Below are 19,742 nucleotides of genomic sequence, written 5' to 3' on the forward strand. Positions count from 1 at the left end.
GCAGGGGATATTAGATGGGGCTCCATCTCTCCACTACAGTTGGGGACAGAGACATATACATAGCAAGAGGATGCTGACGAGCTGGCAGCTGGGGCTGAGAATGATCCTTGTTTTTGAGATTAGGGAGCAATCACCACAGGGGCCGTCGTCTCCTGTTGATAGGGACTTGAGGGTCTTGCATTGTGGGTTCCTCTCATTTGTGTTGAGTGCCGCTTGCTGATGCTTCTATAGACTCTTATTTTGTGATAATGGGAAGAGAGGGAGTTTTCTGAGGATATGTTTGACACTTACATTGGAGAGCCTGGTGTGTTGCCTAGGGAGACTCTGGTCATTTCTTTTCTGGGCAGGGACACTGGGTTACTCTTCGCTGGGTATACTCATATCTAGTCTGAGGAGTAAAGAGGCAAGCTGGGGTTTGTGTTGGTTAAAATGGTGTGGTATTTGTTTGGGCTCCCTTCTTCTTGGTGTATAGGCGGTTGTAAGTTGCTTCTTGGGGTTTCCCACATCTCTAATCTTGCAGGAATATAGGAGATCACTTGCTGAAGCTTCCATCATTTGATGCAGTCCTCATGATGTTGGGGATAACTGGGAGGTATGAGAGTGCAGTTCCTGTTGTCTCTGGTGCTTGGATGTTGGAGGACCACTGCTTGTATGGGGCTCACACTTCTCAAGTTTTGGGGTGACATGGAGCGGTCACTGGATGTAGGGCCATTGTGTCTAATTCAGGGAGAGGATTGGGATAATTGCATGAGATTCGACTTATCTTTAGTCAGGGGGCTCTGGAGGGGTCTTTATAGAACTCCTTTCTTCTAGTGTTGTGGGAGATCAGAAGTCTCTCTTTCTGGGTCTGCCCTTGTCGGTATTGTTGGCATAGACTGGGTGGGTCACTGGGCTGTGGCTTCCCATTTTCTAGTGTTGAGGAGCAGGTAAGAGTGTGACTTATGGGGCTGCTGTCATTTCTAGAATTAGAAGTTACTAGGGGGTTCTTGCTGGAGTCTCATAATTTCTAGCTTTGAAGGGATGGAGGTCTTGCTTGCTCAGACACCAACATTTGTGTTTGTGGATGACAGATGTTATCGGAGTTCCGCTTGCCTCTAGTTTTGGGAGGAACTGGTGGTGTCTCGCTAGGGCTTCTGTCACATCTGCTGTTGGATGAAGATTGTGAGCACCATTTGCTGGGGCTGCATAATCTCTAGTCTTGGGGGGTGGAGTGGAGATTCCCTTGGAGAGGATTCCATCATCGCTAGTTTTCTGGTATCAGTTCAACGTGTTTTTAAACGCATTTTATTTTGAAAATGTTTAGACTTACGTAAAAGTTGTAAAAGTATACAGGATTGTTTTAGTAAGTCAATATTCATTATAAAAACTTACATTTTGTTTCCTGCTGTTGATCATTCCTAACATTATGTGTCTTTGAGTGTAATTGTTTTCCTTCAGCCTGAAAACTCTCTTTAGATTTTCTTGAATTTCAGTTCTGCTGTTGTTTAATTGTTTTAGCTACATTTGTTTCCTGCCGATGATCATTCCTAACGTTATGTGCCTTTGCGTATAATTGTTTTCCTTCAGCCTGAAAACTCTCTTTAGATTTTCTTGAATTTCAGTTCTGCTGTTGTGTAATTGTTTTAGCTTGTTTTTGTAAACCCCCTTTGGAAAATATCTTTAAATTGTCTGCATTTTTGAAGTATATTTTTCTTAAGTCAAAGAATGTTAAATTGGCAGGTTTTTTTCCCTCCCATTCAACTGTCAGATGTCATTCATGTCTTCTTGCTTCCACAGTTTCTTTTGAAAAGTTACCAGACTTCTTATTGCTCTTTTGAAGGAAACGTGTCCTTTTCCTTTGGTTGTTTTAAGATTTCTAGTTTGTTTTTCACTTTCTACAATTGTCCATCTTTCTTTCATTCATAGTTATTTTGAAATCCTTGTCTGCTAACTCCGGTATCTGGATTGTCTCTGGGTCTGCTTCTACTGATTATATGTTCATAATTGAGAGCATTTTCATGCTGCTCTGCATGTCTATTAATCTTTTATTGTGTGCTGGATCTTGTGAACAATACCTTGTAGAAGCTCTTAATCATGTTTCCTTCCTCTAAAGATTAGGTTTCCAGTACGAATGGATCACGCTGAGCCTCTGAAGGAGAACCTAAAATGACTTATTTATTTCAGTTTTGCACTGACTCCCGAGATGTAGATCTTACTCTTAGTGTGTGGCACTGACTCTCAGGCTGTGACATTTCTAGGGTCATAATTGAAAGCCAGGATTTTTTTTTTTTATCAAGGTCATGCCACTCCAGATGACTCCAAAAGCCAACCTTCAACTCCTGGCATGTGTGATCTCCGAAATTTCTGCACAATATTCAGTTTTCAGTGGCTTTTCTCTTCTAAGTCTCCTAGATTCATTCCCTGCACATGCACAAGTTCGGTGCTATTCAAAGACCTGAGGGGGGATTTTTAAGCAGATTTTAGGGGCTTCTTTTTGTGAATCCTTATTTTCCACTAGAATATCCTTCAGTGATATTTCAGGATCAGGTTGTATTTCCTCTACCGTAGCCTTGGAATCCACTATTCCTCCAGAGAGCCCTGGTTTCTTCCTTTTTCTTTAGAATAGTATCTTAGAAACCAATTTCTGGGCGCTTGATAGGTATTGTCATTATTACTGGAGTGTCGTTCTTCTAGGTCTTCTGAGCTGACAGACCTTGGAAGGATATGAATCTATACTATCCTCTACATACACACATTATCTCTCTCTTTTTATCTACCCATCCATCCGTGAAAAGCCGGAATTGATAACAGTAGCTCTTATTCCAACCAAACGTCTCAGTTGGAGTGGAATAAGAGCTAACCTTCTCTCTTTCCTTGGTTATAACATCTTTCTTTGACTGTGATACACTGGTTCTCATCGTCTACAATATATTTACTTAGTTTTTCAGATCTAGTGTATGCATAAACTAGTTTCAGAATTGCTAACCCATACCATTCTGAGAAACATTATGTATGAACTAGAGTGCATGATTTCTGGTCACTTCTTTTGATCCAGGCTTACAGGATCTGGTAAAACATAGTTTTCCAAAGTAAATTTGGTTTCCTTTTCATAGCCTTCATTGTGGCTGTGTTATTCCTTTTCCACAACATTTAGATTCATTTGTTATAGCTTGTTTTCCATTTTATGTTCCCTTCACTACCTGGTGGATTAATTTTTTTAACCTACAGTAATATCCACTCTGAGGTGTACAGTTCTGTGGGTCTTGGCAAATGCATAGAGTTATGTGTCCATCAACATAGTCATGATCGAACATGATACACACATGAACAGTCTTGATAGGACAATTTCATCACTCCCAAATTCCTTTCTGCTGCCCTTTTGTAGTCATCCCCCTTTCTTACTCTTTGCCCCAGGAAACATTGATTTGTTGTCCTTCACTACAATTTAGCTTTTCCCCAAATGGCTTACTATGGAATATACAATAAATGGCTTTTTGTCTCTGGCTTCTTTCACTTAGGAAAATGAATCTGATTTAAATTGAGGTATATATTAAATATAGCACAACACATAGATCTTAGGTGTAGAACTTAATGCATTTTGACAAATGCATACACCTATGTAACCTACACTCCTTTCAAGATATAGAACGTTCTCCTCACCCCATAAAATTCCTCCATGTCCCTTCTCGGTCAATCCTTGCTCCTGCCTCACCCCTTCTCCACAATCTGAGGTTAGATGCAACCACTGTTCTGATTATTTTTCCTATCACAGATTGCTTTTTGACTGTTCTTGGAACTCATACATATAGAATCATACAATATTTACTCTTTTTTGTGTGTGGCTCATTATTCTCAGTATAATCCTACAATGGATTTAAATTAATTCACAATAAAAGATGTAATATATAATGTTTCCTATATACTGGGAGTCTCATAAATGCTTTACATATCGTAGCTGATTGACTATTTAATACAAGTCTGTGAAGTAGGCACTCTCATGGTTCGCATTATACAGATGAAGAAACTTTGGCATAAAAAGTTTGTTACTTACTTGAGGTAACCATCTGTAAAGAAGAGAACTGAGATTGGCAGAAGAAGAGATTGAACTATGATAAGTTAAAAACGGAGACAAGAGTTTATCCCAGTGGGAGCTCTGGAGCTGAGGTGGTCCTTCAGGGCTTTCTCAAATTGAGACAAAGGAATTGGGCCTTTGTATTCCCCCGTGAACCAGTCATTGGAAGTGGGCTGCCATTGGGAGTGGTCATAATCTTAGGTGTGGCACTTTCCTTTGGCCCAAGGAAATTCCCGGTGAGGTTGGCAGGATGAGCCCTTAGAAGACTTTCTGCAGCTACAAAAGCGAATGACAGTCCTGAAAGAAGAATCTAGAAAATATACCACTGTCTCCATGATGGTCCACCACTTATGCCACTCAGAGACACTGGGCTCAAATCCGGGCTCTACCACTTTCTAGCCAGAGAGCTCAGGCAAGTGACATGCCAGTTTTCTCATATCTAAAGTGGGGATGATACTAGTATACACTTCTTAAGTTTATATTTAGTACTCCCTAAGTTAATATTCATAAGGAACTTGGAAGAGTGCCTGGTGTATCAGAAAAAATGTTTGATCATTTATTAATGTACTGAAATACTTTGCTATGAAAAAATAAGGCTGCATTATATAAAGGAACAATTCACAAGAAAAGACCTAATCCTGTATGTACTTATTTACATTACATCCAAATATATAAAGAAAAAATGACAGAATAACAAAAAAGAATTTGTTGATCTATACCCGTAGTAGAAGACTTCAATACACCTCTATCACTAAATAAGTTTGAGGGAAAAATCTGAATGTAATAATATATCCAAAAACAAAATTAGCTTGAGTTACTGGGCCTGTACTCTATAACCAAACGTAAGAGAATACACGTTGCTTTCAAAGAAACTTGGAGAATTTATAAAATGCTACTCTGATTCATAGTGACTTTGAGGGTAGCGCTGAGCCAATATATATTGATTTATTAATTTAATAGCAGATGAGAGGCTAAAAATTTCAGAAAATATAACATACCCAAAACTGAAGCAGAAAGAAAAGCAAATAGAAATTACAGAATAAAGAACATTAGAGACATGTGTCATACATTGACAAGGGCTGGATCAACAACATTTACTACTGTGAAATAGAATTAAATCTAATGAGAGATGTGCAAGGTCTCTCCAAATAAAAGTACCAAATGCTTCTGAGAAATTAAAGAAAATATAAATAAATGGAGAGAAATACCAACATCATGCATTGCTAGGATCACTTATTTAAAGACATTGTCTCTCATTGATTTATAGATTCCACATAATCTCAATCAAAATCTTGGCAGGATGATAGGTAGAAACTGATAATCTGATGATAAAATTTATTAGGAAATGAAGAGGATCAAGAATTTCCAAGGTGTTCTTTAAGGAAGAAGTATTTTAGAGGATATACTCTGCCAGATATCAAGACTTACCATAAAGCTACAGTAATTAACACTGCCTGGCATTGTGATACAAAATATGGAACTGAGCATAGAGTCCATAAACAGACATGGTGACATATGGAACTCTGATTTATGTCAAAGACACCACTGCAGAGAAGTAGACAGAGGACAGTCTTTTTAATCAGTAGTGCTCCACTAGTTGGATGTTTTTATTCAAAAATGAATCTTAACTCCTACTTCGCAACGTACATAAAAATCAATTCACAGTGGATTTTAGATCTAAAAGTAGAAGGTAAAACAACTAAACTTTAGAATATAGCAAATATATTCATTGTTTGAGGTGGAATAAAAATACTCTTAAATGGAGCGAACACAGGATCCATGTAAAAAATATCAAGCATTTAAAGGTGAATAAAATAAAGAGACTACAGTACAGGAGATCAGGAGAGAGTTATACATGAGGTAGGAAAAATATGGAGAACTTAGAAAAATGAAAACACTTAGGAAGTAGTGTCCTAAGGATAGAGCAGTCAGCCGGGTCAAATGATGCTATGTGGTGAAGTAAAATAAGGGTAAAAAATGACCACTGATTTGGGCCTCATAGAAGCTGCTGATGTCCTTGAGAAGAGCAGATTGAGTGACATACTTGGACAGACCTGATTGAAGTGGGTTGAAAAGAATGGGAATTGAGGAAGAGGAATATTTGAATACTAACAATCCTTGCAAATGTTTGCCTTGAAGATTAGCAGAGAAATGGCAAAAGAGCTGTTGAGAGAGACTTTGGGTTTAGGAGAGACTGACTTTAAATGGAAGATACTGGAACATGTAGTAACTAAGTGCTGGAGTCCTGGCATAGGACGTAGGTCTAAGGAATAGGTTAGGTGTAAATATATGTGATTTTAGACTTTATCTCATTCCAAACTGATATGAACTGGAAAATGGATATCTATTCCCTGAACTGGGCATGAGACCAGTTCTTCAGACAATGGTCAAATAGACCTAAGGGTGAGGTTGGCGATATAGGCTGTAAAGTACCCTTGAGGGTTACCCAAGGAATGGTCAATGACCTCCTCCTTGGGTATCACAGGAATCATGCTGGGCTGTTTTTGCTGATTGCAATACCAGCTCTTTCTGATACTGTGTTTTGCTGGATGTAACACCTCTCAGTCAATTGCAAGAAACAGAATGTTTGCCTGGGAAAGGAAAAATCTAATCATCTCAGGATGGGGTAGTTTCCAAAGCCTTGATGACCCCCAGCCCTGATGATATCTCTGGCACCTGCAGTGGAAGATGTTACCCAAACAGATTTTTCACCTTTGTCCTTACCAGGGCAGAGAGTGCCAGGTGCAGAGCCCCAGGGCCAGGGGGACCCCAGAGCTCCTTTCTGAGACGAGTGACCAGTTAGGCCTGGACTGGGGGAGTGACAGAGAGAAGAGGCCAGAAGCAATTCTGATCCACAGTGACATTGAGGGAAGATCTGTGCCAGTATATATCGCTTCTGAAAATGCCCTAGTTCTGATCAATAACAGATCTTCTTTCCATGGTCTTGAATGGCAGAGCACTTTTAGACACGTGTACCCTGCACAGGAGTAAAATTTCCCTGCAGAGGGCTACACTGCAGGTCTCCTTCCAGCTCTGCTCCCCCAGTCACAACTGACTAGAGGCCTTGCCTCAAGCTGCTGTGTCAGCTGAGATGTTCTTTCTGCTTCTTCTGCCCCTCCTTGGGAAATTTCCACATTCCATGTGCATGATGAGTTATTTGGACGTCTTTGATTACATAAGGCCCAGTGTCTACAAGGAAGGGGACTTGGTGGTCAGTGGGTTTTCCCCCTTCTATACATTGACTCAGGAATCAGAAATGCAGCAGAAATTTCTTTGTGATTCGTCCAAACAAAGATGTCACATTTTACCTGTAAGTTCATGTGTGTGTGTGAATCCCTCTGACAGTTATGAAAGTTGACTATAAAAGCTGTGTTGAGAATCTCCCATAAACTGTGAATCATCAGCTCCTTTCTTTTCCTTTAGTAATTATTTGTGACTTCCTTTCTTTTTCCCTTCTGGAATATTTCCTTCCAAACAGAAGACAGAAATAAGCATCTTTTATTTTCACCTACCTTGAAATAATCTCCATTAGTGATAATTTCTGAAAGCCTAAAGGATACAAGTTGCAGGCAAAAACACCAAGATCCCACTGCAGTGACCCACATGCCATCCTGCTCCTGACCCATAATGTTGGAGTGGAGAGAATTCTTGAGCAAACCATATATTGGTTAGAAGTTAGTGCTAAGAGCAAGTTTCATCAAAATATATAGATTATTCAAAACGAACTTTTTATTGAGATGATACTCATTTTTCTTCAAAATGCATTTACTCAGTATCCTTTATGGTCTAAAATAATTTGGAGTATTCTCTGAAAAAGATGTGTTTTTTTCCAGTTTTAATGAGATGTAATTGACGTTCATCACTGTATAAATTTAAGGTGTACAGCATAAGGGTTTGACATATATATTTGGTAAAATGATGACCACAATAAGTTTAGTTAGCATCTATCATCTCATATAAATATAATAAAAAGAAAAAGCAAAAAATGCAAAGAATATTTTTTCCTTGTGATGAGAACTCAGGTTTTATCTCTTAACATATTTCATATCATACAGTGTTGTTAACTATAGTCATGGTGTACATTAGATCCCTAGTACTTATCAAAGATCAAGTGTTTATCATATATATATATAATATGTATATAATATATTATATATATATAATTATTTTATAGATGTCCTTTTATTAATTGCTAGGCTAATGATACTGTGGTCAGAGAATGCAATGTGTATAATTTCAATGTTCAAAGGCTTACTTGATGGCCCAGTGCATTGTCAAATGTATTTATATTCTTTGGTGTTCATAATATACTAGTGTTATTTACATTTTTATATAAATATCTGTTAAGCTTAACTCTTCCATAACTTTGCATATTTTTTATTGTCTTTAATCTGACCAGAGGATGTGTTAATTCTCCAAATCTGGTTGTACATATATATACTTATGTACATGGGTCTATAACTAATAGCTTTATTTTACTTTGGGGGGCTATATATATTGACTGTTAGCACTCGATCTTTTCTTCCTTTCACCACATATGGTCATCACATATATCACATATGACATATGGTCACCACCTTTGACATTTCACATGTTTTTGCTTTGAACTCGGATTTTATCAGATATTAACAAGGATACCCATGCTTTGTTTTGGTTCATATTTAAATGGAATATCATTTCTATCTACTTTAATATCTTCTAAGTTTTGCTTCAAGTATTGGAAAGCATGTAGTTGTGTCCTGTGATAGGTGGAATGTGCCCCCAAAGGTGACCAAATCCTAATCCTTCAAATCTGTGAATATGCTACCTAACATAGAAAGGAGACTTTGCAAATGTGATAAAGTCAAGGTTCTTGAGATGAGGAGATAATTCTGAATTATCTGGATGGGTCCAATATAATCACAAGGATCCTTACATGTAAAAGGGTAAGTCAAGAAAGTCAGAGTCAGAGAAGGAGTTATGACAATGAAAACAGAGATTGAAGTGATACGAGGCTATTACCTAGGAAAGTGGGCAGACTCTAGAAGCCAGAATGTGCAAGGAAATAGGACTCTTCCCTAGAGCCTCCAGGAGTAATGGAGTCCTGCTGACACCTTGATTTTCACCAGTGAGACTCATTTTAGATTTCTGACCTACCAAAGTACAAGATAATAGATTTGTGTTGTTTTAAGCCTCTAAATCTGTGGTAGATTCTCAGAGTAGCAATAGGAAATGAATACAAGTCCTCTTTTAATCCAATCTGAGTGTCTCTGGGTGACTCAGAATTACAGTATCACAACATTTTGTTTTTTAAAGCTATATTCACCAGTGAAAATATTTTAATATTAGAGCAACAAAAGCCTATGTTCTATTGTGCAATCTTCTGGAATTGTGTGTTGTACCTTCTCAATTAAATTGTTTGAAAATTAACATTGGATTGAACTTAGATGTGCAAGAGCGGAATCAACCCAAAGATAAGCTCTAAAGCTCACTGCCTATGATGGTTTTCTTATCTGTAAAGTAATAGATGAAAAGCTGCAAGTTTACACTGCTCCTGGGACTCTGAATTGTTTTTACTCTTTTAGAAAAACATAGAGTCATAAATTGCCTTTCTCTTTGTTTTCTCCCTAAGACTATCTCCTTATTTATTATGATGCAGTTTCCCTGCTTCTGGTAGTATGTGTTTCCTAAGTCTGTGAGCCAGGCAGTTTTAGAAAGGTATATTGCAAATGTTTTGATGACACCATTCAATTTTCGACTTGCCCTTCCTCCAAGCTTTTCTTCTGCACATCCCTGTCCTACCTAGTTTCTTTGTATGGATCGTGAACTTTTTCTTCATCCTATTATACCAGCACTTGGCCATGACGAAACTCATGTTGTTGTCACTGCATGAAGTAGTGCTTGACTTGTAAACAAATATGTAAATTGGTCTTTTCCCCTTAAGCACCCTTCCAAGTAACTCATTTTAGGACATTGGTCTATGTCTTTTGAGTGCAGAGCAGTAGTGCTGGATCTTCCAAGGCTTTGTGAACACCTGTGCATGTGCTTTGGAATCCAAAGTCATGAAGAGACAGTAATTGCTCTGGAATGAACAAGTTGCTTGAGTCAAAATGCCATGCTTTTCCTCCTTGTTTTCCCACAAGAGTTACTCCTGAAGAGCATGACTTGGTCTTTATTTCTAATACTATTGCCTTGATACAGGTCGAACTACAAAAACTATCGTTATGTCCTGGTCTTTGTTTTTGCCTTCAAGGAGATCAACAGGAGTCCCCAGCTGCTCCCCAACCTGTCTCTGGGTTTCCATGTCTACAATTCCTTCCACAATGAAGTCAGCACGTTGGAGAGCACCATGAGGTGATCATTAGGAGGGGGCTGGAAGATCCCTAATTACACCTGCCAAGCACTGATCAAGATTGTGGCTGTCACTGCAGTAAGCACACCAGCATTCTCTGCTCAGATAGGGACGCTGTTGGAGCTCTACAAATACCACAGGTATGAGCATGGTGGGGGGATGGATCTGGAGGGACAGAAGTTTTCCTCCTTGGTGAAATTCTTTGGCCAGTCAAGTGGAAAAGAAGAAAGTGGGTTTTCATGTCTCCCTAATAGGAAAACACCTACCACAGATAGTTCTTGATATGGTGGACACATTATTTTGGTGTGTGAAGCTGAGAAGAGATGAAGTAGCCAGAGGTTAGCATCATTGGCTAAAGCAGATCACAGTAGCTTCTGGAAATGTGGTTGCCCAAATTCTCTCAAAGGAATGTAATCTAGATATTCTCAAATAACCACACCTTAGTTATTTATCTTATAGTTAGTAAAATTTTGTACGTAAATATGTACTTAAAAGCATTTTACATTCGTCAACTGCTTTACAAATTACTCACAAAATTAATCCTAATAAAATAAATGAAAAGGTACCATTATTATGGGAATCTTTAGAGACATAGAAACTAAGATGGATAGATGTTATATAACCTTCTCAAGATGGTTAAGTTAGTCATATTACAGTCAGCATTTGAACCCAGGCAGACTGGCTTCAAAGCCAAGCTTCCCCTCAATCACTTCTACCATCAGATAATATTGCTTCATATTCACACTGTTAGCACCAAGAATATAAGTTTAGCTACCTGATCATATGACTTTTGCTGAAATTCTGTTTATTTTGCTTCCAGAGACTCAATATGGAGCATTTTTTCTCTTTTGATTCAGATAACCTATGGAGATTATGATCCTGTACTGAAAGGTAAGGACTAGTTTTCCTGTCTATCACATGGCTTCCAAGGACATATCTTTAGTCTTCAGAAGGGCTTCATTGTTGATACATTTTGCTGGACTTGGGTGGGAATCTTAGTGTCAGTTGATATAAAAAGTGAGCATTCCTCTGGGAACTTAGATGAGAGGTGACTATGAACGGTGCCTGCCTGCGACTAAGATACCTGTGACCAAGAGGACGTACACTTCAAAAGATTGGACCTACATGGCCAGAATCATAGGCTCATCAGCCAATATGTTTACCATGTTTGGTGACACAAGTATATTAATAAGTGTGAGCATTGCAGGAAACTACTACTTAACCACTTAGAAGGTGTACATCACTACACCACGATGGAATGATTCTTTTTTTCCACTTCACCACTTTTTAGATACTTACCATGGATGTCTTTCCGTTGCACACTAGAACTTTGAGATATCTGGATTTAAACACTCTCTACGGACAGTTAGCCCCTGTAAATACCCAGAAGACTTTTTCTTTACCAAGTTATGGCTTGAAATTTTCAACTGCTCATTTGCAGGTACTGAATGTGGAAAATTTTGGAGTGTCCGCTCAATGCCTCCCTGGTGTCTCTGCCAAAGGACAAATTAGACACGACCATGTCTGGATCCAGCTACTACATCTATTATGCTGTGGATGTGGTGGCCTGAGCCCTCCATGAAACGCTTTTTATGAAAGCAGAAGTCGTGTCCATAATGGATGCAGGCCAGCTCATGTTTCTCCCTTAGCAGGTAAAACTTCTCCCTTAAATATGATTACCATTATTGTTTTTTTTGGATCAGAGCGTTATTTTATTTGGGTATAGAATTGTGATTGTGACATTGTCACAGATCAGCAGTCACTTGAGCATAATGAATTGTTGTTCTTTCTTACAGGTTGCATGTAAATCTCTAATGATTGTAGGGTCTAACTGGCAACAGTGTCAACTCTTTTAACTAGAAATAATCAATTAAAAACTTTCACTGTGAGAGGTAAGTTTTTAAGATAAGACTTAATGAAAATTCATCCTAGGAAATTTAAAAATTCAGTGATTTGCAAACTGTAGTTCTGGCCCTATCCCATGATACTTAAATGTCTCTGGGGAAAGACAATTTATTTGACCGTCCTGCATTTTTCTAGAAAGACTAATGATAGCTAAATAAATATCTCCTCATTGAAATTTAAAATGAGTTTTGGAAGCAAAGAGTTTTATCCCCTTTTTACAGATGAGAAACCCAATACTTTGAAATATGTTTTAATTTCCCCAAGTCCTTATCAATTCTACTTAGAGGAACTTAGACTTTCATAAATCCAAAATCTATGAATAATGTGTCTTGAAACTCTTGTTTTCAGGTACAAGGAAGTGAATCTCATGTTAGATCTAAATACACGCATTTATTGTGAATATATATTTATTTATGTGTATATATAACCATATATATAGTTATGTATTATATAAATATTAGTTATACATTTACATATAAATTATATCAATTAATGCATGAATATTCTTTACTAGGAGCTTTCATCTCTTCTCTCTCATTTAATAAAATATTTTGTTCAAAGGTAGTAAGAAGCAAGATGTCTTTGTTTGTTATCTTTTCTTGAGTTCAAGGAAACTCCTAAAGCAAACCTCATTGCTCTGGGTGCAGCTCAGGTTTAGCCCTACAGCACTCCCTGGACCTGGAATCTTCAGGAATGGTTTAAACAAATCACCATGTTCTCTCTGTGGGCAGACAAGGATGCCTTCTTCCTTAAGCATGCAGAAGAGTAAACACACCCTAAATTGAACCTATTCCTAGGATGACTAATATAGAGGGGAAAAAATCTAATTGCTGGGCAACTGAGTATCCCCACCAATTCGTATATGGGTTTTCTGCCTCCAATTTCCATGCTCATTTCATTTCCCAAATTAGTCTCCCTTTCAGTTCCACCCATGCCTAAAAAACACCCAATTTAAAGACAGCACTCGAGAGTGACGTCAGCGTCATGGCAGAGTGAGCTTTCCCCTAAACTCCTCCCCCGATAAGATACAACTAAAGAACAGTCACGGACCAACAACAGAAACCTAGACAGTGAAAAGCAAGATCAGAAAGATCCACACTGGCGCACTTCTGAGAGTGGACCATGCTGGGCCCCGGGAGGAAGTGGGGAGAGGTAAAGAAATCTCCTCTTCCTCCCCAGTAGATCAGCAATCCCAGTCCTCGGGGCTCCCAGAGAGGGGGGAGCGGCGGCCCTCTGCTGGGAAACCATAGCTCTTTGGGCTTTCTCAGCCAGTGGGAAATTCCCACACAGAGGACTCAGAACTGCTATGGGGTACCATCAACATCTGAGCAGCCCAGAGAGTGGATAACGAGGGGTGAATGAGAAGCCCCCTATGCCAGGGACCCAGTGGGCAAAAGAGAGAGCCCCCCCTCCCCGCAAACCGGACCCTGCAGCCCAGCAGACCAGACCACACCAAGCGACCTGTGGATCACAGGGAGCAGCCACAGCAGAACGCAGGGAGCTCAGATTACACAGCCCTTTACCCCCACACAGTGGTGTGGTGGAAATTACAACCAGATATTTCCAGGATGAGGAAAAACAAAGCCAATACAAGAACCACAATTCAAAGATAAGTAAAATCACCACACCATAAGGAAAATGACAAGAACCCAGAAACCAACCATGATGACACAGAAATTCATATCCTAAACGACAGAGAATTCAAAATAGCTATCATAAAAACACTCAATGAAATACAAGACAACACAGACAAACAATTCAAAGAGATTAGGAGTTTCTTCACAAAAGAGATTGAAATCATAAAGAAAAACCAATCAGTGCTGATGGAGATGAAGAACACATTGGAGGAGATAAAGGAGAATCTGGAATCTTTGAAGAACAGAGCTCACAATATGGAGGAAAGAATTAGCATTATAGAGGATAGGAATACAGATATGCTCCAGATGCAAGAGGAGAAAGAACTAAGACTGAAAGGAAATGAAGAAAGTCTCCGAGAAATATCTGACTCTATTAGTAAATGTATCATAAGAATTATATGTATTCCTGAGGGACAAGAGAAGGAAAGAGGAACAGAGAGCCTATTCAAGGAAATAATAGCTGAGAATTTCCCAAATCTGGGGAAGGAGTAGGAAATACAAGCAAGCAAAGCCAACAGATCACCTAAATACATCAACAGGCAAAGGCCCACTCCACGACACCTAGTGGTAAGCCTGACCAAAGTCAATGACAAAGAAACAATATTAAGGGCAGCTAGATAAGAACAAAAAATAATGTACAAAGGAACTCCCATCAGGCTCTCAGCGGATTTCTCAACAGAATCTTTACAGGCTAAGAGAGACTGGAATGATATATTCAAAATACTGAAAGACAAAATCTTTCAGCCAAGAATACTCTATCCAGCAAAAATATTCTTCAAATATGATGGAGAAATAGTAAATCTCCCAGATAAACAAAAGCTAAGGGAGTTCATGGCCACGAGACCCCCACTACAAGAAATACTCAAGAAGGCCCTCAGGCCTGAAAAAAAGAAGAGAAAGGGAATACAAAGCTTGGAACAAGGAGAAATATACGTAGACAAACTCAGAAAAATAGTAGGTCTTTAAAGGAATGGGTTAGCAACCACTTAAAAACCAAAATCAATGATCAAAGGAAGGAATTCACCAAAAATAAATTTAACCTCATCACTGTAAACACACACCCACAACACAAGATAAAATAAGGTATAACAAGAATGACTTAGAAGGGGAAGAGGAAAGTGATTAAATTGACTTAATATAAGGAAATAGGAGGCCATCAGATAATGGACTATCTCATACACAAGATTTTTTACACGAACCTCAAAGTAACCACTAAACAAATAATCAAAACAAAATCACATATGATAAACAAAGAGAAAACTAGAAGAGTCATAAGACAGAACAACCAAACTGAAATGGCAGTCCGAAACAAATGGGCCAAGAAACAAAAGAAATACAAAAGAACCGGAAAATAAGTGACAAAACAGCAACATTAAGCCCTTATATATCAATATTTACCCTAAATGTAAATGGATTGAACTCTCCAATCAAAAGATACAGTGGCAGGATGGATTAAAAAGCAAGACACAATAATATGCTGCCTCCAGGAAACACATCTCAGCTATAAAGACAAGCACATCCTCAGAGTGAAAGGATGAAAGACGATACTTCAAGCTAATGACAAGCAAAAGAAAGCAGATGCTGCCATACTCATATCAGACAAAGTAGACTTCAAGATAAAACAGGTTAAGAGAGACAAAGAAGGGCAATATATAATGATAAAAGGGACACTCCACCAAGAAGACATATCACTTATAAAAGTATATGCACCCAACCTAGGAGCACCAAGGTACATAAAGCAACTACTAACAAACTTAAAAGGAGACATTAACAACAACACTATAATAACAGGGGATCTTAATACCCCACTTACATCAATGGATAGATCATCCAGGCAAAAAGTCAATAAAGAAATAGTAGACTTAAAGGAAAAACTGGATGAGATGAACCTAGACATATACAGAGCACTCCATCCAAAAACAGCTGACTGCACACTCTTCTCAAGTGTGCATGGAACATTCTCAAGGATAGACCATATTTTGGGAAACAAAGCAATCCTCAATAAATTTAAGAAGTTTAAAATCATAACAAGCATCTTTTCAGACCATAATGCTATGAAACTGGAAATGAACCATGAAAATAAAAACTGGGAAAGTGACAAAAATGTGGAGATTAAACAACATGCTACTGAACAACCAATGGCTCATTGATGAAATTAAAGGAGAAATCAAAAACTACCTGGAAACAAACAAAAATAAAAATATGGCATACCAAACCATATAGGATGCAACAAAAGCGTTCCTGAAAGGGAAACTCATAGTGATCCAAGCCAACATTAATAAACAAGAGAAAGCCCAAATAAGCAACCTTAAATTACACCTAACAGAACTAGAAAAAGAAGAACAAACAAAGCCCAAAGTCAGCAGAAGGAGAGAAGTAATAAAAGTCAGAGCAGAAATAAATGAAATGGAGACCAAAAAAAAAAAAAACAGTAGAAAGGATTAATGAATCAAAGAGTTTATTCTTTGAGAAGATAAACATAATCAACAAACCCTTAGCCAGGTTTACTAAGAAAAAAAGGGAAAAGGCTCAAGTAAATAAAATTAGAAATGAAAGAGGAGAAATTACAATGGATACCATGGAAATACAGAGGATTATAAGAGAATACTATGAGAAATTATATGCCAACAAATTGGACCATCTAGAAGAAATGGATAAATTCTTAGACTCATACAAGCTCCCAAAAGTAAACCAAGAAGAAATGGAGAATCTGAATAGACCAATCACAAGTAAAGAGATTGAAATAGTAATCAAAAACCACCCAAAAAATAAAAGTCCAGGACCGGATGGCTTCTCTGGTGAATTGTACCAAACAGTCAAAGAAGAATTAATGCCCATCCTTCTCAAATTATTCCAAAAAAATAGAGGAAGATGGAACACTTCTTAAATCATTCTACGAGGCCAACATCACCCTGGTATCAAAGCCAGACAAAGACTATACAAATAAAGAAAATTACAGGCCAATACTGCTGATGAACATAGATGCAAAAATCCTCAACAAAATATTGGCACACTGAATACAGGAATACATTAAAAAGATCATACATCATGATCAAGTGGGATTTATACCAGGGACGCAGGGATGGTCCAACATACGCAAATCAAACAACGAGATACATCACATAAACAAAACAAAGAATAAAAACCACATAGTCATCTCAATAGATGCATAGAAGGCATTTGACAAGATACAACATCCATTTATGATAAAAACTCTCAACAAAATGGGAATAGAAAGAAAGTACCTCAACATAATAAAAGCTATTTATGACAAACCCACAGCCAACATCATACTCAATGGGGAAAGTCTGAAAACCATTCCTCTGAGAACAGGAATGAGGCACGGCTGCCCACTCTCACCACTCCTGTTCAACATAGTACTGGCGGGTTTGGCCAGAGCAATTAGGCAAGAAAAAGGAATAAAAGGAATCCAAATAGATAACAACGAAGTGAAACTCTCACTATTTGCAGATGACCTGATTTTATATGTAGATAACCCTAAAGAATCCGTTGGAAAACTATTAGAAATAATCAACAACTACAGCAAAGTTGCAGGGTACAAAATCAACCTACAAAAATCAGTTGCCTTTCTGTATGCTAATAACGAACTAACAGAAAGAGAGCTCAAAAAGATAATACGATTTACAATTGCATCACAAAGAATAAAATACCTAGGTATAAATCTTACCAAGGAGGTGAAAGACCTATGCAATGAGAACTACAACACATTATTGAAAGAAATCCATGATGACATAAAGAAATGGAAAGATGTCCCATGCATGTGGATTGGAAGAATAAAACTAGTTAAAATGTCTATATTACCTAAAGCAATCTACAGATTCAATGCAATCCCAATCAGAATCCCAATGACATTCTTCATGGAAATAGAAAAAGGAATACTAAAATTCATATGGGGCAGCAAAAGACCCCAAATAGCTAAAGAAATTTAAGAAAAAAAACAAAACAGGAAGCATCACAATCCCTGACTTCAAAACATACTACAAAGCAATAGTAATCAAAACAGCATGGTACAGGTACAAAAACAGACACATAGATCAATGGAACAGATTTGAAATCCCAGAAAAAAAACCACACATATACGGACAGCTAATTTTCGACAAAGGAGCTAAGAACATACAGTGGAGAAAGGAAAGTCTCTTCAATAAATGGTGTTGGGAAAACTGGACAGCCACATGCAAAAGAAAGAAAGTGGACCACCTGCTATCGCCATTCACAAAAATTAACTCAAAATGGATCAAAGACCTGAAGGTGAGACCTGAAACTATAAAACTCATAGATGAAAATATAGGCAACACACTATTTGACATTGGTCATAAAGGAATCTTTTTGGATGACATGCCTATCCAGACTAGGGAAACTAAAGAAAAAATAAACAAGTGGGACTTTATCAGATTAAAGAGCTTCTACAACACAAAGAAAACCAGAATCAAGATGAACAGACAACCAACCAGCTGGAAGAGAATATTTGCAAAACATATATCTGACAAGGGGTTGATCTCCATAAAATATGAAGAACTCACACAACTGGACAACAAAAAAACAAACAACCTGACCAAAAATGGGCAGAGGAAATGAACAGACACTTCTCCAAAGAAGATATACAGATGGCCAATCGGCACATGAAAAGATGTTCAACATCACTAATCATCAGGGAAATGCAAATCAAAACAACACTAAGATATCACCTCACGCCCGTTAGAATGGCTATAATCACCAAGACAAAAAACAACAAATGTTGGAGAGGATGTGGAGAAACAGGAACACTCATACACAGCTGGTGAGAATGCAAACTGGTGCAGCCTCTATGGAAAACGGTATGGAGATTTCTTAAAGAATTAAAAATAGAGATGCCCTGTGATCCAGCCGTCCCACTACTGGGAATCTGTCCAACGAACCTGAAATCAACAATCCAAAGAGGCTTATGCACCCCTATGTTCATTGCAGCATTATTCACCATAGCCAAGAAGTGGAAGCAACCTAAGTGTCCCTCGACTGACGACTGGATCAAAAATGTGGTTTATATACGCAATGGAATACTGCTCAGCCATAAAAAAAGACAAAATCGTCCCATTTGCAATAACATGGATGGGCCTGCAGAGTATTATGTTAAGTGAAGTAAGCCAGAAATAGACAGACAAACACTGTATGATCTCACTCATATGTGGAATATAAACCAACACATGGACAGAGAAAATTGTATTTTGGTTACCAGGGGCAATGGTGGTGGGCATAAGGGGTTGTGGGAGATCAAAATTTGGCCACCCTGAAATATATCTCTTTACCTTGATTGTTTTCTCTGAAGGACATTTGACCTCCCCCACTAACTGCCTAAAGAATTTGACATGGTGGCTCCTTCCTGGAACAGATCTTCCATCTGATGGCTGTAATATAATGTAAAATAGATGTTACAATAGGAAAGGCACCAACAAGCCCATCTTATCAGAAATTCTGTCTCTGGCCACATTCTTTGGATGGCCCTGCAAGGAGTTGCCAGACAAACATTTACATTTATAAGGGAAATCTCCATTTGTAAAGGTATCTCCCTCTCTGTCTTGGGAAGAGGGGGGATGACCTCATTTCTAGAAACTTATCAATGTGGAAGGTGAGGTCTTAAATCTGCATAATAACTTTACCCTTGTTTACAGTGCTTTAGTGGTAATCTCCTGTAACTGACACCCCCCACCCCCAACATCCTCCTTTGTCTTTAGAAGAAGATGGTATTTAAGATGAGAATTTCTGCTATTGTGTTGAGAAACGCAGTGTCCCTGCTTTCTCCCATGTATACATGTTATTAGAC

This window comes from Diceros bicornis, unplaced genomic scaffold (genome assembly GCF_020826845.1).
Source record: "Diceros bicornis minor isolate mBicDic1 unplaced genomic scaffold, mDicBic1.mat.cur scaffold_147_ctg1, whole genome shotgun sequence".
NCBI lineage: Eukaryota > Metazoa > Chordata > Mammalia > Perissodactyla > Rhinocerotidae > Diceros > Diceros bicornis.